Raw genomic sequence first — 26,186 nt, forward strand, 5'->3', positions numbered from 1 at the left:
ATCTTCTATCCTCTTAATCGGATTGGTCCTTTGAATGATCTGTAAGGCCTTTGGCCAGCGTATCCCTGTGCCAGAGAGAATGTGATGTTGTTTATTGATATCCTTCACTATTGACCCAGGGATTGATTGGCCATTTGGACTCTGATAATCCAATCAGCTGAGACATGCTTTGTCTTCTCTAAAAGTCAGGACAGGGCTCCATGACCCAACGAATTGGTCCACCAAGCTGTGAAAAATGCCACTCCCTTTTCACTCCTTAATAAAGGCTTATTAGTGAGTGGCTAGAATTAGGCCAGAGTGATGGTTCTGACACCTCATTAGAGGATAGATCTGGGCTTCAAGGGTCTCTGGGCTGGGTTGAGACCTCGATTTGCCCCTAACCTATAGATTTCTCCAGTGTCTTCCCATCCTTCCTCCACCTCTTTGACAACTTGTAGATTACCAATGGAGCTTCCTCTTTCTTTTGCTAACCTTGGGTTCCTGGGGCACCATACTATCAGAGGCACTTTTCTTAATGCAGTTCATAACCATCATATACAGGTAAGTGAGAAAGAGCCCTGGCTAGGAATAAAGGATTATTGCCACTTAACCTGAGTGATCTTGGGTGAGTAATTTTATCTTTTAATGACTCAGCTTTCCTCATCTATAAATAATAGGGCTGGAGTAGGTATGAATAGAATAATAATAATAACAGCTCACATTTAAAGTTTTAAATGTTGAGGCTTTTAAAAAAATGCTTTTTTCCCCCAGAATAACCTGACAAGGAAGATAATATAAGTATTAATATTCCTCCTTCGCAGATGAGTAAAGTTAACTAGATTTGTTGAAAGTCACAAAATGGTAGAACTGGGGACTCTAATCTGGTACCTACCTTCTGACTGACTTTGGAGGTCCACGGGATCGAGAGTCCAGTGGATCCAGAGTCAAGAAGACCTGAGTTCAGATCTGGCCTTAGACATTTACTAACTGTATGACCTGAGCAAGTCACTTAACCACTTCCTGCCTCAGTTTTGTCATCTGCAAAACAGGGATACCAATAGTATTGGATACTGTAAGATTAAAATTAATATATAGTAACTCCAAATATTTTATATATTTTCATGTTTCATAAGTATTTATTTTATTATTTTATTTTATATTTTATAAGATTTATTAATAATCACTTGAAATAAATGAAAATAAAAAGATAAAAGTATTGTTATATTTTATTATATTATTTTTATATTTTATAAGATTTATTAATAATCACTTGAAGTAGAGGAAAGTAAAAAAGATAAAAGTATGGACTGAGTAAAAACAAAGAGCCGCAATACCAACATAGTATCTAATAGTATATACTAACTATAGTTTTAGTGATATGATATATAGTATACAATAACTATATATAATAGTGGATACTAACACTGACACCTCCTAGGTCTGTTGTGAGGATCAATAATGAGATAATATTTGTAAAGAACTTAGCACCGTTCACATAATAGGGCTTTAATCAATGTTTGTTCCTTATCTTACTTCCTTTCCCCTGCTTCTCATTATATCCACAAAGAGCCAATGTAAGAGTTACATGCTAAATTTTCTGAATTGCCAGGTACAGACAGACCATAAATACAGGGGGAAGGCAAAAAAAAGGGCACCATGGGTATGGCTTGAATATTCAAGGAAGATTTCCTGGAAGTGGCAGAATGTGGACAGTTGGCATCAAATGATGGTTAGCCAGGGTTTACATGAATGTTCAGGAGTGAGTGAGGGAGACATTCATTCCAAAGAAAGAAATAAGCATGAGAAGAGATTAGCCAGGTAGAAGCCAAGGGCTTATCCTAAAGAGGAGCAGGTGATAAGAATGGAAAGAGAGGATGGAACTGGAGGATCACAGAGTTAGATATCAGAGGTCATCACTGAGTTCCAATTCCAATCTTTACATGTGAGTAAACTGAAGCAGACAGAAGTTAAGTGACTTGCCTAGGGTCACACAGCTAGGAAGTATTTGAACCCAGATCTTCCTGATTCTCTCAGTTCAGAGTAACAGCACAAAAGAAGAAAGCCAAGCTTACAGATGGCTTAAGCCCAGGGTTTTGGCATCATTAATGCTGTGGTTTGAGACTCTTGATGATAACGATTCATTTGAGGCCAGGCTGTTCCTCACTTCAGATTGAATAGTTCCAGAAATATATTCTCGTTAATTATTGTCTGAGAAAAATCTCTTTGACTTTAAATTTGGTCAATAATGACTCCAGTTAGCTATTAAGAAGAGCTTACAAATAAGTGTTAGATATTGCTGACTGAAATTTGCTTTATTTGAGAATGGGCTACCATTCTGGGTTGGCTTTGATCCTTATTTCCAACTACTCTTTTGGTAGCAACAACTGCACTTTCTCCTAATACTTCAAACATTCCATATCAAACCCAATTTCCTCCTTTTCCAGCTCCTCCTCCTAAATTTCCCATTCTATTTTGTCCTCCTGAATTACTCCAGAATTAGAGTAGAACTAGAACTTGAGACTCAGAACTTTGGAATCCAACTTGACTTTTCCCTCTCCCTCACTCCCACCCATCCAGAAAAATCTGCCAAATGTTGTTGATTTTTTTTTACCTCCTTAACACCTCACATTCTAATGTACTGACCATTCTGATCATCACCTCTTCTGAAACCTTTAGTGGTTCCTCATTGCTTACCACATAAGATATAAACTTCTTGGCATTCAAGGCCCTTTCCAAATTGTCTCCAGTTTACCAACCTAATCTATCATTCCCTCTCCTTTACACTGTAATCTAGCAATGCAATTCCTCCCTATCCCATCTCTACTCATTCCACACACTCTTCCCCAACTTCTTTCCATTCCAGTCTCCATCCATTAAGTTTTCATCTTCCTTAATGGCCCAACTCTTGTTTCCTGGGGTGATCTCCCTGAGATCTCCTCAGACTTTCCCCTCCACCCCTCCAAACTTCAGGTGAAAGTGGTATCTCCTCAAATTAGCACCTCCCTGGTCTTCCTCTTTGTACCATTATTATCGGTGTTTTCACCTCCTCTCCCCACTAAGTTGTAAGCTCCTTGAGACTAGGTCTGTGTCATTAACATCTTTGTATCCCAGGTAACTGCCATAGGGACATCCAAAATTATATATACCTAGTAGCCATGATAGGATAGATGGGCTCATCTAATCACTTGGAGTTCCCAGTAGCTTCCTGCCAAAGTACAGTTTTGAACCTTTCCCTGAGGGGCATTTTTTTCAGGGTGGGGATGGGCACTGATGGGAAGCAGGATCTAAGACTATAATTCCTCCTAATTCTAATAATTATTGAGAATCATGGAGTCTTTGAGCTAGGAGAGTCCTTAGCGGTGATCACCAATGAGGCAGCTGAAGCCAGTAGATATTAAGTGACTTGCCAAAGGTCATACAGTTAGTTTAGTAGCTTTTCCCTTCCCCTAATATAAAACTGACTTAAGGGAGATTTTTTTAAAAGACGTTTGGCTTGTCCAATCCTGGATTGAAGTTAAGTTTGCTATATTATTATTAATTGTTATTATTATTATTATTTTAGAAAACAGGTTTTGATTGTAAACAAACATTCTCTTCAAAATGTTTTCCTATGACAGCAGCTTTTTCTGGCTAGGGCGCTATCAACATTTGGCATGCCTCTTCCCTGACTCTAGCTTTTTTGAAAAGGATTCAAGAATGCAGAACAGGCTGGCTTAGGGAGGAGAGGGGAAAGAGGGGCCTTGAACCTCCTTGTTTGCAGCCGAAATGAACACTCTCTTCCCCCTGGGTTTGCTTCCTAGCCTCTATTGGCCTTGTTGGTTGGTGGGAGCCTTCCCCTTTAAACTCCACTGGAAGAGTGGAGGGTGGAGGAGCCAGGGAGAGCCTCAGCCCAGGAGCAGATGGATCAGGTGTCCTGGGGAGGGTGAGTTCAGTGGGGCCCATGGGGCTGAAGGGAAGAGGTGAAGAGAAGCCCAGTCTTGCCTTATTGTCTAGGAAGTCTGCTAGGATTTTGATGCAAGGTGACATGGAACTGGGATTTGCATAGGTTCAATTGGAAAAGGAAATGAGGGAAGAGGTTGAAGTTACAAGTTAACTGGCCTTGTGAGAGACATGAAATATGATATTCGGTTAGGAAAGCTCAGGTGGATCCAGGTGCTGAGAGTTGTCAAGAGAGGAGACTACAACATGGCTAGCATGAGGGATAAATCGTGATGGCTATAGGAATGATATATCTGGCATTTACCCTTTTTAAGGCTCATGGAGTGTTTTGTATATGTTATTTCAGTGGGGAGCGAGCGTCTGAGGTCAGACATTCTGGCGTAGAATTTGGCCAAGTGTCAGGAACCTGTGTTCTAGACTTGGTACTTCTAGGAACTAATGGGGTGACCTTGGGTAAATCAGTTACCTAACAATTGCCCAAGTCAGCTACCCAACTATTCTCTGTCACCTCCTCTGTAAATTGAGAGAGTTCCGAGTTGATTTATAAGGTTTCTTTCTCATACGGGTCACGTTCTTGAAGGCACACATTAATTTAGTACCCATGGTGCCTATTCCCATTTTTTAGAACTGGGCTGGATTCGAACCCATCCCCTTGAAATCCATCCCCGGAATCCATCTAGCATTCCCTTCTGTTCACCCCGCCCCCCACCATGCTCTCTCTTTTCTCTTAAAGCATAAGGTACGTAGGTAATCCATAAGGAAGGACTTCCAGGTAGTTGAAGAGCTTGGTTTATTGGAAACAGGAATGGGTGGCTGTAATCTTAATGTCAGGGATCTTTAAGAAGAGGACACAGAGAGCTTCTTGTATGTAGCAGGCTGGGAGGAAGGTGTTCAGTTCATGTGGCAGCAGAGCAATGGATTCTCTGACCTCTTGTGTTCCCTTCTAGCCTTTGATTCTCTGCTCCTTCTCTCGCTTGGTGCCTTTTTAATTGCTGGGGGATGAAATCCCACCCCTTTTCCATCCAGAGCAAATGAATTCATGCCTGTAGGACCTGGACTCTTTGCACTCTGCTATGTGATAGCTGCCCAGGAAAACACCCCAGTGGAAACTGCATGAATGATTGATAAAAGCTGAGGGCTGTTTAATTTTTTTTCTCCCTGTTTAATGGCTATCAATAATTTAATACGACTTCGTATATTTTTAAGAAATAGCCTCCTTTTGCAGGCTTCAGTTTAGCAGGCTAAATGATTGAATATCTGAACCTACACCCTCAAAGAAACATATTCCACACTTCAAAGAAATCGAGGATGCAAGGAGAGGCATTTTTCTACTAAACCAACATCTTGATAGTTTTTTCCTCCCCTTCCCCTCCCCCCAGCTGCTTTTTTATAGGGGATGGGGGGAGGGTGCAGAGATGGATGAGAGGGGAGGGGGATGGTGGAAGTCAGTTCAGCTCAGAGAAAGGTAATTGCTTTTTTGGGTCCCAGAGAGCAGTTGCTGAGCAGCACAGGAATGGACATCTGCTGCCAGCTTAGCCCACCCAGAGCCAGTAATGCCAAATGCTCCAGGGTGGCACAAGGGAGGCTCAGTTACATGGTTGGGAGGGGCACAGAAGTACTTTGGGGGGTGTTGAGGTGGAGGTACCCAAACATGTTAGCTGTCCCCAAGGATTTTTCCTTTTCCTTCCTTCAATTTTTTTCTTTCTCTTCCTTCCCCCTTTCTCTTCTCTCTTCCTTCTCCCTTTCCGCCTCTCCTTGCTCCTTCTCTCCCTCTTCCCTGCTCTCTTTCCCTTCTTTCTCTCTCTTCTCCCTCTTTCCCCTCTCTTCCCTCTTTCTCTTCTCCCTCTTCCCCCTCTCTCTTCTTCTTTCCCTCTCTCTTCTCCTTCTTTCCCCTCTCTTCTCCTTACTCTTTCTCTCTTCTTCCTCTCCCCCTCACTTCTTTCTCCCTCCTCCTGCCTCCTTTCCCTTCTCCTTCTCCCCCTTCTCCTTCCTTCCTCCTCCCTCCCACTCCCTGTACCTTCTTGTTCTCTTTCTCTCCCTTCCTATCCCTCTTTCTTTCCCAAATCTCAGTAGTCCTGGGAAGGTGAGAGCCCACATTGTTTCTATGAGTTTTCTCCCATTTAATGAATTGTTTCCCCCTCTGCTCCTTAGAGTCCTCTTGCCAACCCTCTTGAGTAATAGGAGAGGCTCAAGGGTCCTCTATTGGGGAGGACTGGTGAGCGGTGACAATAACAGGAAACCACTGTGCATTTGAAGGCCATTATTTTTTTTCTTACAGATTCAGTAGCAATGACTTGTTGGCCTTGGTGTCTGGCTGAGTGCCCATGCTTTGAACACTATATTGGGCACACTGAGGGGAGAGAAGGAGAGGAGGGGAGAGGATGAGTCTTTGTTCTTGGGATGCTGTTAGTCTAAAAGGGATATACAAGACCTATGCATGGGATAATTCTAAAAGAACATTCACAAAGAACCATCAAAATCAGGACCAAAAAATATAGTATGGGACTTTGTGGCCCACCCAGAGTGGGATTAGAGAATTTAACTAGTGGCTCCTAGAGTTGGAAGGGTGATTGGAAACATCATGCTCACCCTCATCCTCTAGGCAAAGAAGCTTTCTTTTCCTCCCTTCAATTTTTTCATTCTTTCACTTCATCCTTTCTCTTTCTTCCTTCTTTCTCTCCACCTGTTTCCCCTTCTCCCTCTTTTCTCCCTTCCCAGAGAAGAAAAGGACTTGCTTTAGGATAGCAGAATGAGTTAGCAGGTGGTTGAGCTGGAGGATTTCTGAGACTCTTAGTTCAGTGCCAGGCTCTGTTATACCAAGTAGTATCCTAGTCATTGAGTATTTCTCAAGCTTTCTGGTCAGACTCTGTGGCTCTGATGCAGTGACCACATTAGGTCGGCATTCCTCACCAGGGGTTTGAAGGTGGCCAAGAAGAGGTTAGACATGAGGGAAGTGGGAGATTGCCACCACCCTAGTCCTGGGGCATGTATTAGGGTATATAAAACTTAATAGTTCTGGAATCTTGTTCCCTTATGGTTCCTCACACCTGACTCTCCATTTCTCCCCACCATGCCCTTGCATTGGCAGGCCCCCCAGTGCCTGGAATGATGTTGTTGTTGTTTTTAATCCTTATCTTCTGTCTTGGAGTTAATACATACAGTATTAACAAACAGAAGGACAAGGGCTAGGCAACTGGGGCTAAGTGACTTGCCCAAGGTCACACAGCTAGGATGTGTCTGAGGCCAGATTTGAATCCAAGTCCACCCAACTCAAGGTCTGGCACTCTATCTGCCAAGCTACCTTGCTGCCCCTCATGCCTGGAATATTATCCCCTTAAATGCCTATCTTCCAGAATTCCTGGTGCCTATCCTTCATGATATCATCTTTTAGCTGGGACCCTTGTTGACTCCCAGCTTGTCTCACTCTTGAGTCACTAGTGTTTCCACCCAACTCACCTTGTAGCTTTTTTATGCATATATCCATACCCATGGTTCACCTATCCCAGTTACAATGGATGGGGACATCTAGGATGGGGACTGTTTTCACTTTTGCTTTTGACTCCCTGTTGCTAAGAACAGTGCCCAGTACACAGCAGGCGTTTAATAAATTCTCCTTGGCTTAACATCTCCTGTGTTCCCTGAGCCCAGGCACCTGAGGACATCTGCCCTCTCCCAGCCAAGGCCGGCCTCCTCCCCTCCCTGTTCAGCCCTAGCACAGTCAATACATTGAGGGATTTTTAGCAGATCAAATGCATTCATCTGTCTGGCATTACAATTCTTAATTTGCTCCGGCTGGCAGTTTGGTTTGTTTCGGGAGAGACTTTCCATTGTAAGACTGTCAGGCGCCCTTGATATTATATTTTAATAGATAATTAAGAAGGAAGGAGCAGTACACATTTCACTGATGTCGTCGCCCCTGCTGAAAAATGAGTCCTTCCCTCTTTTCCCCCTCCCCCCTCTCCCTTGCTTTGAAACCTCCTCCTCCTTCCCCAGGCTCTCCTCCCTACTTCCCAGCGTTTTTCCATGGCTTGGCCAGCGCCAGGTATGCTGGGAACCATAGATCGGGGCATGGCCTCTGGGGGCGCGAGCATCGAAAAAGATTCATCAGAACATGATGGTTCTGCAGGGTCCTTCCGCCTCCCTCCTTTTCTTGGTTGGCTGTCACTTGGCCAAAGAGCAGCCCCTCTTAGCATCCTGTCTGCCTCATCTCTGAGCGCCGGACACCCAGTCCATTCCAGCACACAGTGGTGTCTCCCTCTTCTGAATCACTCTTAACGTTTCATTTGTACGACTCACCGGGCACAGAACATATTTCCTGGCATCACGTAACGTGTCTTTCAATCTAGACCGTAAGCTTCTTGAGGTCAGAGATGTGGTCTTAGGTTCTGTGTTCCCTCCCCCAGCTGGCCTAGCAGAGGATTGGCCGTAGAATCCTAGATTTCTGCTTGGAAGTCATTCCAGATGGTCGGAGCCCAGAAAGAAGGGAAATCCTTGGAGAGAACCATGTGCATTTCCTTCCAAGTGCCCGATGCTGCTTTCACAATGCAAACTCAACCTTGTTCGTCTCTTCCATCAGAGAAACAGTTGGCCAGCCTCTTAATCCTTTCCTCAAGATTGATTGGGGTGAAGGCCAGAGCAGAGAGGGGACAAAATAGTGGGGCACTTGAACCCTTGGGGATGGACTTGGGCTCATTTCAACTTCCACTGCTCAAGTAGAGTAAGAAACTAGACTTGGGGACTTGTGAGGCTGCCCTCTCCTTCCCCATGACTTCATGCCCAAGTGGCTGGATGTCCCAGACCTTTTATCAAAGACACTAGACTAGAAGATCCCAACAGCTGAACTCTCTGGGCTTTCTTCTCTTCATCGAGGTTAAAAAAAAACACCTTTGCACTGCAAGTTATCCTTTGACAAGTGCTGTCTTTACATAGGTTCATGTATTCCCTCTGACACTAATAATATGGGCAAATCACTACCTTCTTTGAGTCTCAACTTTCTCATCTGCAAAATAGGGGATAGTAATACTTCTAGGCTCTACCTCAAAAAGTGTTGAGTCACAAATGACGTACTGTTAATAAAGGGCATTGCAGACTTTAAAGTAATTATACAAATGTCAGTTATTATTAATTTAGATCAGTAAACAGAGTAGATAAGAGCTTGTGAGAAAGTGCTTTCATTTTTATTATCTTCTTCTCATAACTGCCATATCTAGTTCACTTCATTGTTGTTAAACTCCCCATTTAACATAAGAGGAAACTGAGGCAGAGAGGAGGCAAAGTGATTTGCTCGTTTGCCCAACCGAATCCAAGCCTATAATAAAAGCTGGGTATTTTGTTATTCCCTCCCTCCATCTGTTGCCCTCTCTTTTAGACCAATCTTGTTTATAAATAAAGGATGGGATGTATTTTAGGGGATTCTGGGCATATATTCATATGTATATTCTTTTTTAAAAAGGCTTGTTTTTTCAATTAATAAGCCTTTATTTTTCTCCCTCTCCCCAAAAAAATGAGAAAGGAAGAAAACAAAATCCTTGTGACTAATATGCATGGCCAAGCAAAACAAATTCCTGCATTGGTCATGCCCCCAAATGCATTTCTCATTCTACATCTTGAGTCCATCATTTCTTTGTCAGGAGGTGGGGAGCAGACTTCGCCAATGAGTTCTCTGGAATTCTGATTGGTCCTTGCATCCATTAGAGTTCCCAGATCTTCAAAAGTTATCTACCTTTAAAATATTGTTGTAATTGTATCAGTTGTTTTCCTGGTTCTATTCTCTTCACTTTGTATCAGTTCATTCAAGTCTTCTTTGGTTTCTCTAAAATGATCCCTTTCATCATTTTTAAATGAAAAAAAATTTTAATATAAAAAATTCCATTGCATTCATGTACTATTTTATTTAGCCATTTCTCAATTTATGAGCACTGCTTTAGTTTTCAGCATTTGTTCTTTTGTTGTGGAGCAAAGAGGGGAGAGAGGAAAGCAGACAAAAGAGGCAGGGAGATGAGTCCTACCTTTAAAAAAAAAGAAACAAACCTTCCATTTTCGAATTAATACTGTATATTGGTTCCAAGGCAGAAGAGTAGAAGGGCTAGGCAATGGGGGTTATGTGACTTGCCAAGGGTAGCATGGCTAGGAAATGTCCAAGGACAGATTTGAACCCAGGACCTCCCACATCTCTGCCTGGCTCTCAATCCACTGCACCACCTACACGTCCCCCATCATTTTTGACAATGAGCTTCCTGTTAGCATTTGGGAAGCTCTATTGGGCCTTAACTAGGGATGATCAACAGGTTAATTTAGGGTTCTGAAATGGCATGGGTGACTACCTAATCCAGTTATCCCTAGAGTCAGGTCTATGGGACCTGTGACTCTGAGTTGGAAAAAGTCGTGTGTTACTACTTGGAAATGTCATTGAAGGCCTGGGCCCTACTGGATGGTCACTCTTCCTTGTGGCAGCCCCTGGTGTGGGTTTCTCATTGCTTCTGTTGTATCTTCCCATCTTTCCATCCCTACTTCTCTCAGTAGTAATGGAAATGGGGAGCTGCACTGACCCTTCCCAAAAGCCCCTCGCCTGAAGGTGAGAAGAGGAAGAGGGCTTGAACAGTGGCAACCCTAGTCATAAAGGTTGGCTTCTTTCTTGCTCTAGGATAGCCAATTTGTCACTTTCCAGGTCCCAAAGGAGCAGGACTCGTGGGTACAGGCAGCTCCTGTTGGGATATAGACCAAATGCAGGATGGTACATTGTGGGAGACATCAGAGAGACGTAGCCTCTCCCTGCTGCCCATCTGAGCTTCTCCTGTCTGTTCCCTGGATGACCATGATATTTGGCAGCAAGGGCAGGATCTATGCATGCCTGCCTCCTGCCCACTGACCCTGGCACTGTGGGCACCCTGTCCATGTCTGGACTTGCCCATAACAGCGAAAACACCTGACCCACGGATCACCTGGCCCAAATCTGCTTTCGTAGCCACATCTCCTCCTCCTCATCCCCTAGCAAAACGGAAAGGCATTTCCCTAAACATGTCATGTGGTTTCCTTCCTCCAGTTTTTTAATACCGTGTCCTTCCCATGGAATGCCCTCCCTTCATATTGGCTCATTGAAATCTGACTGTCCTTGAAGGACTGGCTCATCGAGCATCTTTTCTGTGACTTCTTCCCTGATGTGAGCCAATCTACCTCTGATCCAGGCCAGAAGGATCCCTTCCCTTTGTATTCCCACAGTCCTTTGGGCTTCTCTTAGGCCTTCACATTCTACCATAGAGTCAATATCAAGGACTAGAATTTGGACTTCGTTGGTATAGGGAACTCCTAGAGGAGGAAACTCCCTTCCCCAAAGCAGGTTGCCATCTTCTCAGCAATCGAGAGAGCAGTCTAGGACAGTGGTATCAAACTCAAATAGAAAGGGAGGAGAGGTGAGGGAGGCCATTCATCCATACGTAAGGATCCCCAAGGGCCACATATTGGCTTCATTTTAAAATATAATGTTATTTATGTTTTGTTAGATTTGTGTTTTGTTGAATATTTCCCAATTACATTTTAATATTTTAATATGAGTTGGCTGTATAGGGGAGAATTGGGGGAGGGGAGGGTGCTAGACACCCCTGGCTTAGGGCACCTAGAGGATGCATGACTTACCCAAGGTCAAGCAGCATAGACAGTGCTCGGTCCATAAGGAATTAATAAATGTTTATTGAATGACTGAGCGAGAGGCTGGACTTGAACTGCAGACTTTTTTTTTCAAACTCATTTTCTGTTTTAGTAACCACTCTAAGAAAGGCAAGAACTAAGCAATTAAGGTTAAGTGACTTGCCTAGGGTTGCACAGCTAGGAAGTATCTGAAGCCAAATTTGAACCCAGGGTCTCCCAACTCACTAGCTGCAGTTTTTCTGGCTCTTAAAACCAGCTTAATATCTCCTCTTTGCCAGACTACTTCTCGGTGTGTCTCACGTCTTGCCTCTCTTTACCAAGGATTCATAAACCCCTTAAGAACAGGAATAACGTTTTTAGTCTCCTTTATATCCCTCACACAGCCTTGCACTTAGCAGTGACTCAATAAATGTGGAATGGCTGAGAATCCAGAAACTACCATGTCATCCATTCTAGGACTGCACAGTGTCCTCCCCATTTACTATCTTTCCCCTGTATCCCATCGTCCAAACATAGAAAAGAAGGGTTGAGGGCAAGAAAGGAGAAGGAAACCATGAGCATCCCTCAGGATTCCATCAGGGTCAGCTTAAAGAGTGCCCGTTTCAAGGTCATGTTCTTGTTCCCAGCCAGAGACCCATGGCAGGATCCAGACCCAACCCTCTGCCTCGCCTGACCCAGGCACCCAATTCCTCCTTCCCTCCTGGGCTTTGGAGTTTTTTTCACTCACAGTTACCCAGCCCACTTCTCTTGTCCGGCTGTAACTAGCTGTAAGCGGGTGTCCACTATGGGCATAGACGGTGCCCAAAAAGGTGGAGTTATACCAGCTTTAGCTATGCCTGACTGGGTTGGAGGACTCCGCAACTCACTTGCCTCCATCTTCTCTTTCTCCTAGGAAATCCGAAGTTTGGGGACATACAATCCATCGGAACGGCCCCATTTCTCCAGTACTTCCTACGCCTGTTTCCGTTTCTCTCCTGACAGAGAAGCTCTAGGAACATATTAATTGGCGGCGGCCTTGGACAGGTAAGAAGGCATATTTGCCACCAACTAATCTCTTAGAGTTTTTTTTAAAGAAGCTACGTGCTTAAAAAAAATTCTTTTGGCTTATGGTCCATGATTCTTTCCTGCCCCACTCTCACTTGGGAATTTCAGAACTGTTTTTAGAGATAATATAGTAGAGGAGTAGGAATGAATCAAAAGACCTGGGCAAATGATACATAGGTATTTTCCCCAAGGGAATAGACCAAAAAAATTAAGTTTGTTTTCTTCCAACTTCCCTTCATTTTCTCATTTTCTCCTCCAGCTCCTTCTACTCTCTATCTCCTAGTGGCCCTAATACTTGCCTCTTCTCAGACCCTCTAAAACTATCATTTGGAGGGATGAGTCGATGAATGGTAGGGAAGAAGACAGGCATAATGCAGAATTAAGCAGTCTACCGTTGAGGGGGGTGGATCCTTTCTGAGCCCATTTGGTCAAATCCTGACTCTTTGTTTACCTGACCTCTGGCATCAAGTCTCAACTGGACTGGCCTGCTCAGTTTCCAGTGCTAGGGGTGGGTGGCCTTAAATCAGTGAACCAATGGAGTGCATAAGCCACTGTACTGAATACTGTAGGAAGGATGTAAAATGAAGAAAAGATGGGATAATTGTCCTCTAGGGTTTCTATTCCAATTGAGAAGACTAGAGTAAGACCCATGAAATGGTAAGTAAACAATACAAGACAGAATTTAAGATGGTGAATTTCCAGATGAGGTTGATGAGTTGGAATAGCTGGGTTCTGGAGCTGATTCTTCCATCGCTCTTTGACCTTGGACAAGCCCAATTCCCAGTGTGAGTCTTAGTTTCCACATTCATCAGATGGGGATAATGCTCCCTTTCCTACCTTCCTCACAGGATTATTGTGAAGTTCAAGCTCGCCAACACAGGGTCTGGTATGTGTGTGTGTGTGTATTTATTTATATCTCCAGTACCTAGCATAATGCCTTATGCATGGTAGGTACTTTATAAATACTTATGAAGTGATTGATCAAATAGCACAATAGATTTGAAAGTTCTTTAAGTAGTGTAATTTCAGCACATCAAGGATATGTGACTTTTATCAAGGTGGGTAGCCTCCAGTGGATGGACATTTTAGCCTATCTGTAACTTGGGAAGTTGCCTGAGCTCCAGAGCTGCCCAGAATCTACTTATCAGAGGTGGGCTCTCTGATTTTGGAGTCTACTCCTCCAAAGCATCATGCAAAAATCCTCAGAAAGCGTGAGGCACTGGACATGCTCCTGATGCCATTATATAATGGAACAACTTCCATTCTTTCACTTCTTAGTTTAGTTAAGAGTTTTAATGGAAACCAAACATCCGCCATATTGGTTTTTTGTAGGGGGGGAAAATCATCCACTTCCCATTTATTGTGGTGAGTGGGTAAGGTTATTGGATGGAAGGTCCTTTGGTTGTCTACTTGCTGAGTCCCGAAAGGCACTGTTGGGGCCAGAGATCCTTTAGGAAGAAGCAGCGCAAGGCATAGAGAGTTGTCTACAGTGTTAAATCAGTATATGCACACATACATCCAGTTTAGCTGCTCCTGATTTGGTTCCCTGGTATCTCTAGGAGGGGAAGATGATTGAGTAAAAGGTTAAAATTAGAAGTTGAATGGGATATTGGAGATAGAGAATAAGAATTGGAATAAAGGCAGAATAATGGACATTTGAGGGACTTGGGCAATGGTGGTAGGCTGCTAAAGAAAGAGAATTATCAAAGTGCTAGCAAGCATCCACGGCAGAGTTAGAAAGTGAATTGTTTGTCTTTGCTTCCCTGGATCCCTCCTCTGGGCTTTTTCTTTCCCTTGTGGTTCCAGGTATGCTGTGTTCTGATACTTTCTCCCTTCTATCCAAACTTGTTCTTTGGGAAGACTGCTATCTGTTGCTGTAGATTGAAACCACTCTATTCCCTCTACAGAAGAAATTTGCCCCATTAGGTAGCTTTCATTATTTATCAGGAAGATTTCTCTTCTGTATTGAAGGGTGGATTCAGGTCCTAACCAGTAAGTGGGGGAAGATTGGAGGTGAGTTGGTGTGCGGGTTTAGGTAGGTGCCTACTTTACCTAATATATAGCCAGTAGCTGAAGTCTCTTACTGCTGGCTTCCATGATTGCAGCTGTGGGCTGCCTTGCTGACTGCTCGAGGCTTAATTGGGTGAAGGTGGACTTGGTTGACTATGGGCTCTACCTAGAGCCCTGTGGGTTGGTTTCCTTTGGGAATTGGGAATTGGAGGGGGCTGATGGGTTGAGCTCAAAAATCTCAGTGTGGCATATGAGCCTTTAAAGTGGAATGCACACACACACACACACACACACACACACACACACACACACACACAGAAACAAAGGATGCTTTCAAGATGAGAGGAGAGTTTTCTGTAGTGTTTGTACCATATCCCATTCTGATGGGTTTTCAAGGGAAAGGTGAGACTGCTTCTAGCAAAGATGTTTCAGGGGGTGACATTGTGGTTTGTTAAGTAGTGTCTATAATAACTTATCTGTCATTGGTAAAGCCTGGGCTGTTTGTATTTTGCTTTTCATACATAAATCAAGTTCACAAAACCCAAGACTGGAGCAGCATTTCAACAAGTGCTTTGGCTAATGCTGGATCACACACACACACACACACACACACACACACACACACACACACACACACACACACACCATTTATTATTTCCCAGAAGCCTTTGTGAAAGATTTTCAGGCTTGGGTTTTCCAATGCAACTACGTACAAAAACAGTTCTGAGCTAACCAGTTTCACTGGGTAATTCTGGGAGGAAGCCAGGTTATTAGTAACTCACTTTTACTAAAAAGTGATGGGAAGGGAGGGGGAATCTGTTTTGCTGGGAAGCCAGTGAAGAGCTACTGGGCAGACTGGAGTGGGGTGAGGGATGGCATTTTTTGTTACCTGCACATCCTAGTGGTCAATTATTTGAAGTTTTTTGCATGATGGAAATTCACCTTCAGAGGAAGAGAAAGAACCTATAAGGAACAAACATGCATGTTGGAAGAATTCTGAATCAGTTTGGAATCTGGATTTTGCCACTGACTCCCTTTGGGGAGTTGCTATATCTCCCAGTGACTCAGTTTCCTCACCTTTAAAATGAGAGGGTTGGATCAAATGCTATGTAAAGTCCCTTCCAGGGGACAGGTATGTAACTCAGTGAATTGAGAGCCAATCCCAGAAATGGGAGGTCTTGAGTTCAAATGTAGCCTAAAACTTTTCCTAGCTATGTGACCCTGGGCAAGTCACTTAACCACCCCACCCCCTTGCCTAGCCCTTAGTGATCTTCTGCCTTGGAACCAATATTGACTCTAAGATGGAAGGGAAGGGAAGGGTTTAAAGAAAAAAATCCCTTCCAGGGCTGACATGATTCTATACTTCTGGTTATGTTCTTAGCTGTGTGACTTTGAGTATGCCAATGAACCTCTCTGGGCCTAAGTTATCTTATTTGATATCTAGCCTTAATAAGGTTTACAAAGTGCTTTACAGATGGTCTCTCATTTAACCCTCACTATTACCTGATGAGAGACATTTTACAGAGGAAACTGAGGCCTCTCTGGTTTAGTTATATGTCCAGAATCACAGAGCTACCAAGTATCCACAGTAGGATTTGAACCCACATCTTCCTAATTCCAAGTTCTGGGTTCTCTACACCATGGATGCTGCCTCAGCAAATGACTTTTTAAAAGCTGCTGGGGATAAAAAATACATCACCCTCTAGCCACCCAAACTTAATTAATTTAAACCTCCCTAAATTAAATTAGGCTGGGATCCCCTAAATTATGCTTTACTAGTCTTGTGCCCAAAGCTTTTCCATCTTGGCAGAATCTGTGAGCACTCTCCCACTGTAGGCATAGCCTTCAAGAACTCAAGGTTACTTCTGTACTGCAATTAGGCAATAGAGGAGGAGTTTAAGTGAGGTGGAAGTTATTTAGTTGGGGAATAGAGAGAGTTCTGGATTCATCATCAAGAAGACCTGAGTTCAAATCTTGTCTCAGACCTTGACTAGTTAAATGACCTTGGGCAAGACACTTCACCCCCATTGCCTAGCCCTTACCACTGTTCTTCCTTGACACTAATCCACAGTATTGATTCTAAGATGGAAAGTAAGGGTTTAAAAAAGATAGTATGTGACTTCTGGGAACAAAACAAAATTGGAAGGGATCTGTACCATTTCCATATCCCCTCCAACTAAAATGTGCTTTTTTAAAAGATCCTCAATTGGGTTACGTAGTCTGTGACTATTTCAGCCTTCCTCAGCATCCAGGTTTGCTTTCCACAGCACCTTCTGCACCTCAGTTTCCCCACTTGTCAAAGGAGCAGGTTTGACTGGATGATTTCTAAAGTCTCTTCCAAAACTAATGTGCTGTGAATCTTTGTAGAATCAATTTTACATTGGTTTTCCTTAATGCAGATTGGAAATGAGGGCCAAATCAGATTGAGTTTAGACTGGATTGCTTTATACGTGAGGGGAAATGTTGGAGACAAGTTTCTCCCCCACCCTCACTCCTGTCTTGGCCTTACTCCCCATCCCCTAGCCAGATGAGCCCTGAGATTTTAGCAAAGAACAGAAAACAGTTTTCCTCTCGGAGGGGAGAAAAAAACTTGAAGTTATTCTACAGTGTATCCTGCTGTTAATCCATGTAATCCAGCTATTTCCTCTTCATCCCTTTTTCAAAACACCGTTCAGATGGTTCTTTAGAATCAAATGATAACAAAGAGGACTTACAGTCCCTCTTATTATTATTATTATTATTCATTGAAAACTGAAACCCCAACAAGGCTTACCCTCTGAAATGTGTACAATCCAGGAGGATCTGGGCCAGATGGGACCTGTCTTGGCCTCCCTCTGTTCCATTCCATTCCCTTTACTTCCTAAACATAGTTTCTTCCCTTCCTGTCCCTCTAGAACGACCTCTAGAGAAACTGACATTGGACTGGCTGAAAGACTGTGTCTGGTTAGCCTCTTGCCTGCTGCCCTCCTCCCTCATTCCTCTTGGGAAGCCTCCTTGGAGATGGAAGAACCCATTGGAAGACCTACTGGGTACTTTGAGAACCATCAGCCAATGAGGAACTCATACTGAGAGCAGGCGCTGTCTTACTTTTCTGTCTGCACCCCCACAGGTTTTGGGAAATGCTTTTCCATTCATTGATCTATTCCAGGCCCTTCCTTTTACAGATGAGGAAACTGAGATCTAAGAATGTAAAGATCCACCTTGAAGCATCATCCTCCCAACCACACAGCAGGATAGGCAAGGCAGGTCTAATGAGACAAATCCCCTTTCCTATTTGAGAAGCCACGTTCAGAGAGATGACTTATCTAGGATTCCAGCCTGCATTCAAACCCAATTCTTCTGATTCCAGGGCTGGCATTCACAAGCAGATTATATATATATATACACGACAAATTGAAAATGATCACCATTGGAATTCAAGGGATGGGAGCTGGAAAGGCTTCCTGTAGAAGGTGGGATTTTAGCTGGTATTTGAAGGAAGCCAGGAGGAGGAACAATTTTATCAGTCAGAGGGGAAATGAAGCCAGTGAGCATGCCTGGAGCTGGAAGATGGAGCATTCTTTTTCTTGGAAAAGCCACAAGACCAATGTCACTGGAACAAAGACTATAGAGAAGGAAGGACTTAGGAAGAGGGTGGTATAAAGTGAAAGAAGGCTGGAAAGGTGATGGGGGCAGACTATGATGAGATTCCCAGATGATAACAGTGCAGTGCGTAGCCAGTAGGTTGAGAGCTAAACCAGTTCCCCTCTAGAAGACCAGTTTTTACTTTTTTTTTTTTTTTGGAACATGGATCCTTTCAGCAATCTGGTGAAGTTTGTGGACTCCTCTTAGAATGCATGAAATAAAACACAGAGCATTCTTTTTGTTTTTAAGCCCTTACCACCCACATTACAATCAATACTATGAATTGATTCTAAGGCAGAAGAATAGGAAGGGCAAGGAAATGGAGGTTAAGTGACTTGCCCAGGGTCACACAGCTAAGAAGTGTATGAGGCCAGATTTGAGCCCAGGACCTCCCATCTCTGGGCCTGGCTCACTGTCCCCTGAGCCACCTAGCTGCCCCCAAACACATAGGATTCTAAAGGAAACCAATTATATTGAAATAGAGTGATGAATACATTTTTTAAAAAAGAAAAGAAAAACCATGGACCTCATATTAAAAACCCAGAAGCACCCTAAATATGGTGATGGGGTCAGCTGGTAAAAATGAAACCATTAGACATTTTCCCAGTATTTTCCTTCCTCAGTAGGTTGTCTGCAGTCTGGTCTCATATGTTAGTGTATCTAATGTTCTTCCTGGTCTGATTCATAATTTATAATCTCTTTGCAATTGGGGTACCACCAAATGCTCTTCTTCCTATTTGTCCCTCTCCGCAACTCCTTTACCCTCAAGTGGGGCTTTAGTCTGATTTGTTTTTCATTGAAATTGGTCCCCAGGCTGGAAAAGTTTGCCAGCTGCTCTTAAGAGCTATCCATGTTTATGCATCGGATTTGAGGACCAGATTTCCTCTCCCTGTTTTTCAGTTTGGAGATGTTGGCATACATATATTAATCAATCAGTCATGACTGTTGATTGAGTATCAATTGTGCACAGCCCACCGTAGGGGGAGACAAGGAGATGGAGGAGACATAGTTCCAGCCCTGAAAAAGCTTATAATTGACTTCGGGAAATGGAACAGAAATATAAAAATATAGCTAATAATACCAGGCAGCATGTGATTAAGTGCCCAATGAGAGGCACAGATGGCAGGCAGTGCTGCCAAGCTCAGAGGTGAATAGTCACTTGGGGCTGGGAGTGGTCAGGGAACACTTCATGGAGAAGCTAGGATAGGAGATGGGACGTGAAAAATGGTGGTGAAGGCAGCTAGATGGCTCAGTGGATAGTGAACCAGGCTTAGAGATGGGAGGTCCTGGATTCAAATCTGGACTTAGACACTTCCTAACTGTGTGACCCTGGACAAGTCATTTAAACCCAATTGATTGCCTAGCTCTTATCCCTCTTATGCCTTGGAATCAATACAAGTTAATTGTAAAGATTTTAAAAAAAAGAAGGCAAGGTTTAGATGGGCAGAAAGGAAGCTAAGGGATAGAAGGGGAATTTGTGGTGGTGAGTGAGGTGGGGAGATTTAATGACAAGTGAAGAGATCAATCTGAGGGGAGGGGAACCTCCTCAGTAAAAAAACAAAACTGGAAATGTAAGATGGAACCAGATTGCTGAGGGCTTCCTTGTTCCTTTCAGCTTACTTAGAAGAAAGTAGTGCTGAGTAAAGTTTCCTTTCTATGAATTTCTTGTTATTGTTTTAATTTAAAATTCATCTTTTATTATTATAATCTTGATAAACATTAATAAACCTAAACATTTCCACATTCAAAGAACAGAAAAAAGAGAACTATATGCAAAATTGTGAGTTTCCATTACACATAGCTTTTTTTTTCTTTCTTAAATAACCCTTACTTCCAGCTTAGAACTAATACTATGTATTATTCTAAGGCAAAAGAGTGGTCAGGGCTGGGCCATTAGGGTTAAGTGATTTGCCCAGGGTCATAGAGCTAGGAAATATCTGAGGTCAGATTTGAACCCAGGACCTCCCACATCCAGGCCTGGCCCTCAATCCACTGAGTCACCTACCTGTCCCCAAAATCTGGCTTCAAATACTCCCTAGCTGTGTCACCCTGGGCAAGTCACTTATTCCCCATTGCTTACCCCTTATGCCTCTTCTTCCTTGAAACTAATACATATATTGCCCCAAAGATGGAAGTAAATGTTTTATATAGCTTTTGAAATTTACATGTAAATTTCAAATTTAGCATAGTAATCTCCACATTGCTTTGCTTGTCTGGGTCCCATTCTGCATGTTCTTTTGCTCTCTTATTTATACTTTTAGAAATATGAAAATGGCAGAGATAGAGGGACTCTTAGAAGCCACCTGCTCCACCTCTCTCATTTTGTAGCAGAGGAAGCTGAGAGCCAGAGAGGTGTAGTAATTCACTCAAAATCCCCCAGATACTAAGTTGACAGAGCTGGGATTTGGGCTTGGGTATTATCACTCCCCAGACTAGCTTTCTTTCTGCTCTATCAATCCTACTGCCTATCTTTGCTCTAGGTCACAGAGCTAACTACATCCCTGGGCAAAACTGAGGTTTGGATCCAGCTTTCAAGGTCTCCAGATCCCTGGCCCTTGGTACAGGGTTTTAATCAGAGGTTCTTAATTGTCCAGAGCAGCTTTGCCCATCTACTGAAGCAGAGTCAGTGGTATGGGAATATCAGTGTTCAGAGGATAAAACGGGAAAACATGACCTTCTTGGCAGCAGAGCAGCGTGGGATTCCAAGGACAGAACAGACAGATTTGGTCTAAGGTCGGGGAAAAGCTCAAGGAAGGAGTATTTAAACAAGTTTGATGTGCTCCCATTAAACAATTTACATGCTCAGCTCGGTGATCCTACCACATAGGACAGAGACCACGACCCAATATTTGGCCCAAGCTTCAGCTGTGGACAGCTCCCCACCGTTGCTAGTTTCCCAGAGCAGGAAACCACTGAGTTGGTGTGGCATTTGTAATGTTAGCTACAGAAACAATTTACATTGATAGCTAATTAAGGTTTACCAAGCATCATCCTCCCAACAACCCAGCGAGATAAGCAGAGTAGGTCTTATGAGGCATTTCCCCATTCTATTGATGATTTAACTGAGGTTCAGAGAGGTAACTTGGCCAGGGTCACAGCCTCTATTCAAACCCAGTACTCTTCATTTCTACATCCAACATTCTTTCTACTCTCACTCCTTTTAGCCTCATAAAATCACAGCTTTGGGACCAGAAAAGTCTTTAAAGATTTGCCCTTCAGGAAAGTCATTTTAGGAGGTGGATGGAGGATGAATTGGAGTGGGGCGAGCCTCGAAGCAAGCAGACTAATTAGGAATCTAATGAGGAGTCTAGGGGGGAGGTGATGAGGACCTGATCCATGGTGATGGCTTTGTGAATAGAGAGAAGGGGGTGGATATGAGGGATTTTGCAAAGGTAGAATGAATTTTGGCAACTGATTAGGTCTATAGGGTGAAAGAAAATAAGGAGTTGATAATGTAGAAGTTTCATTTTGGACACAGTTTGAGAGCAGGATTTATGAGCAAGAGGAAGACTGAAGCAGGTATATTCAGTTTTGTTGGCTTCTTCCTCCCCCTTAATCATAGCTCTCTCTCTCACACACACACACTCCAGTGGATCATAATAATTGATTGTTTTTAAAAAATTATTAATGAATTGAATATGATTTTAAAATATAACCATATAGGCATTAGACATATAACTCTCTATTAGTGAGACAGACATCTCTTGCTTTAACATACAGAATAATATTAGTAGATGTGATTACTAGGGGTTTTTTGTTGGTTTTGTTTTGGGGTTTTTGGTTGGTTTGTTTTTGGTCAGAGACTGTGATTTCGTTACTGTGGGGAACTCCTAAGAGGAAAGGGAAGTGCCAGTGTAGATGATAGATATGGAGCTGGAAAGGAGAGCAGATGGCATATAGCATCCTCCCCATTTTATAGATCAGTAAACTGAGGCTGGGTGGGGGTGGGGGATTATCACATACGTAATAACAGTATCGGGATTGGAAATGAAGATCACTGATTCCAAAGCCAATATTTTCCCCACTGTACCATCCTACCTAGCCTGTATCAGCAAAAGTTCTGCAATAAAGTTCTCAGGGGAGATTATTCAGGACGGTGACTTCCCCAGGGTTTACCTAGCCAGGATGTGTCATAGCCAGAACTTTAATCTCTGTCCTCAATACCATAGTGCCTCTTGTAGGTCAGAGAATTACAGATCCAAAGAAAGAAGGGACCCAATGGATCACTTAACCCAACTCCTTCATATTCCAGTTCAGAGTGGCTAAGTCACTTGCCCAGGGTCACACAGGTCATAAGTGTCAGGGGTGCTATTAAAACCAAGTTCTGGTTTTAGAACCAATACTTTCTTTACTGGACCACCCTGTTACATTCATGTCAATTTTTTAAATTGAGTTCAAAATGTAAAACTCTTTGTTTATCATGTTAAAATGCCCAGTTAACTCCCTCCCTTCCCTCCTCCATTAGATAAGGCATCATTTGACAAAAATGTGTAGATATAAAACTACATCTTATTTCCATGTATCAGTTCTTTCTCTGGACATAGAGAAACAAGTCATTCTTCAAACAATGTTTTTCTGATGCTGCCCTGTGGAATGTTCTCTTGGTTCTGCTCATTCGACTCTTCATAATTTCACGTAGGTCTTTCCATGTTTTTCCAACATTAACCTGTTCATCGTTTCTTACAGCCTCTTCAACCCCAAGTAATCCATGATTTTATCAGTGGTGCTCCTCTTTCACCACACATATCTTAACCAGGGTTTTATAGGCAGTCTTCACAAGTTCCGGTGGCCAGAACGATTCCTCAGCTAGTAGATGGATTTCTAGTACAGAGCTTCTGCACATTCATTGATGTTGCTCGGTGGACAAAAGATTCAGTCCATTACTAGGTCTACGCTGGAAGCCCTTCCCCCTTCTTAGGTCCTCTCTGAGTTCAGGTTGGAGTAGGAGAGCATTTGAAGAAACCAGGCTCACATCTGTACCACAGAGACATTACTGGAGATTTTTGCACAGTAATATTGGTGGTGGTAATAATACTACGTTGTCGAGAGTTATTTTTTATTTTTCAAATATCATTCCCATCTGTTACATCCTTTGATGCTGACAGGAGAAAAGAAAGGTGTGAGAATTCCCATTTTCTTTGTTGAAACTCCATTCCTTTAAGTGTCCATCCATTAACCCAACAGTAGGGTACCAAGAGTATCCAAGCTTTAGCCTGAGAAGAGAAAGAAGAGCTCTCCAGATAAGGCCTTTGCCTCATCTTTGGAGCTTCATAGGGATGACTGAACATGAGCTAGGCCTTGAAGAATTTGTATAGTACAGAGTAGAGGGGAAGGCTTTTTAGTCTTCGAGAGCAGTCTGAACACTGATGCATTCCTAATGAGCCAGAGTACATCCAAAGCATGGTGGTCAGGATGGTGAGGGTCCGTTGGAGGAACTAGGGATGGTAAAATGAAATGAAATGAGGCAATGAACTATACTTCTACTTGGTGCCAATGGATGGAAGTTATAGGGAGGCAGATTTCAGCTTAATATAAAGGAAAACCTCCTTACTAATGGAGCTGTCCAAAGGATGAGTACCTTGAGAAGTAATGAGTTCTCTGTTATTTAAAGGGTTCAAGTAGAATCTACATGACTAATAATTGAGAATGCTCAATCCTCTAAAGGGTCCATGGATAGTTTTCAGGGAGCCCATGAATTTGGATGGGGAAAAAATTACATCTTTATTTTTAGGAACCTCTAACTGAAATTTAGCATTTCCTTGAAATATTTTAAACCTGATTCTGAGAAGGGGTCTATAGGCTTTCTCAGACTATCAAATGAATCCATAGCACTCAAAAATGGTGAAGAAGTCCTGCTGTAGAGGGAATTTCTGCTCAAGCATGGATTTAAATAAATTACCTCTGAGATCTTTTAAATACGCTGATACTATTAGAATGAGCAAGGTCGGCTTGGAAGCTAGTGGGGAAGCTTAGCATAAGATCTGTGTTGAGAAGTAGTAAGAAATAAAGGTTAATAGGTAGTTTGGGGCCAGATTATAGAGACTTATATAGACCCAGGCTAAGGAGTTGGGAATTTGGCATGAAATCACTGGGGAACCACTGAAGGTTTTGGGGCAGGTGAATTTACAAATCCACTGGAAGCTTCAGTGTTTACCAACTAAGTTCCTTCACCTATTTTCCCAAGTACTTCATCACCTTGAGTTTTTAGAAACTGGTGCACAGATGTCTAGGGGAGAGCCATGCAAGGGATTAGGAGAGTGAGCCTCCCAATTCTACAGAAGACAATGGACTAGGCATCCAATTACAAATGGTGGGTGATGGATCATTTAGGTTGGCCCTGGGGCTGACAGGTCAATGGATTCTAGAAGGATGTACCTGATTGTTTGAAGGTAGTGGGGACCAAGAGACATTTCTTTGGTAGTGATGGATAGACTCTAGAACAAACCAGAAGTGAACCTGCCTACCACTTGGCATTGGACTGGTAATAGAGCATCTGGACTGTGCTCTTTTGGAAATATTTATGTGGAAGAAGATCTCCTAACTTTGCCACTTACTACCTATATGGCCTCAAACCCCTGAACCCCACCTGGAAAATTAGGGGGTCCTTCTTGATGACCTCAGAAGACCGTTCAGCTCTCAATCCTTAAGTCTGTGATCTTGATAAGGTAAAGACTGGCTCACAAGTAAGAAAACCTATCTTGTGTGCCTTATTGCCTCAGCAAATGGTTGGAACATATTTATGTGTCATCTGAGAAGAGCAGGGCAGTCATTCCTAGGCTGAGATATCAATGGTTTCCAGGCAAGAAGAAACCTTGATAGTTGAATGGATTGGCAGCTGAACCCAGACCTCTGGAGAACTTTCAATGGTTGAGGAAACACGCCACTAGATTCTAAAGTTCATTCAACAGTTGAGGCTACGTATGGGCCAAGAGAACCAGAGGGATGACCATATGTATGTATGCATATGCGTGTATCTGTCTGCTGATATGGTTTCTGTTTCTAGACTAAAGCCATCATTACCCCCTGGGGTATGTGGTAGGGGGGCCTGTGGAGTGGTAACAGGTACATGGGAGAGGGAAAATCACATCTGGGCATGGCTAGCCAGCTCTTGATTGCCTGTGCATAGATTATCTACTTTGTGGTCAACTTAAAATTCCAGCCTGGCTTTCCCCCAAACCACCAAATGCCTCTGGGCTTCTCCTCTGTCACTCTGTGCCTGCATGGGGAACCCAGCATCATTTTGATATCACCTGAAGCATAATTAGGAAGGAAAGCCTGAAAGGGGAAAAAAATGAACTTGGATTCCAGAGCCAAAACACAGGGTGAACAAGATGCTATCTGTAGCCTCACTTCCATTAATCCTCATATCCTGGAACAATTTGTATTTCTAAAGTTTAGCTTGGGGGCAGTGTATCTTAACCTGGAACCCATGGACCAGTTTGTGGGTAGATTGGGGGAATATTATTCTGAGAAGGGGTCCCCAGCATCAATAGACTGCCGAAGAGATCCATAATACAAAATGGGTTAAGAACTTCTGCCTTAGGGGAAAGCTAGATTACTCAGTGGATAAGAGAGCCAGGTCTTAGAGATGAGATGTCCTGGATTCATAGCTGGTCTCAGATACTTCCTAGCTATGTGACCCTGGACAATTAAACCTCCACTGCCTAGCCCTTACCACTTTTCTGCCTTGGAGCCAATATACCGCATCAATTCACAGGGTTTAAAAAAAAAACAACTATGCCTTAGAGGCATAAAATATTTATGTTATAAAGGACCTCATTGTTCATCTTGTCCAACTCTCTCATCATACATTCAGATGAAGAAACTGAGGTGCAGCGACTTATTCATGAGGATAGCATCCTATAGTGGAAAGAGAACTGGATTTGTAGTCAGAGGTCCTGAGTTTGAGTCATGCCAGTACTATCATGGTCTCACTGGGCTTCATC

General features: G+C 43.0%; 1 protein-coding gene across 14 annotated transcripts in view; it reads left to right on the forward strand.

The window, feature by feature from the left end:
- The window catches only part of ZMIZ1 (zinc finger MIZ-type containing 1), a 477,780-nt gene that overhangs the window by 72,591 nt on the left and 379,003 nt on the right, over positions 1-26,186 (forward strand). For all 14 annotated transcript variants that reach the window (XM_056799734.1, XM_056799767.1, XM_056799744.1 and 11 more), the window contains exon 2: positions 12,455-12,585. The gene's annotated coding sequence lies outside the window, so the exon portion shown is untranslated. The remainder of the gene's footprint in view (positions 1-12,454; positions 12,586-26,186) is intronic.

The sequence above is a fragment of the Monodelphis domestica genome, chromosome 1 (assembly GCF_027887165.1).
Source record: "Monodelphis domestica isolate mMonDom1 chromosome 1, mMonDom1.pri, whole genome shotgun sequence".
NCBI lineage: Eukaryota > Metazoa > Chordata > Mammalia > Didelphimorphia > Didelphidae > Monodelphis > Monodelphis domestica.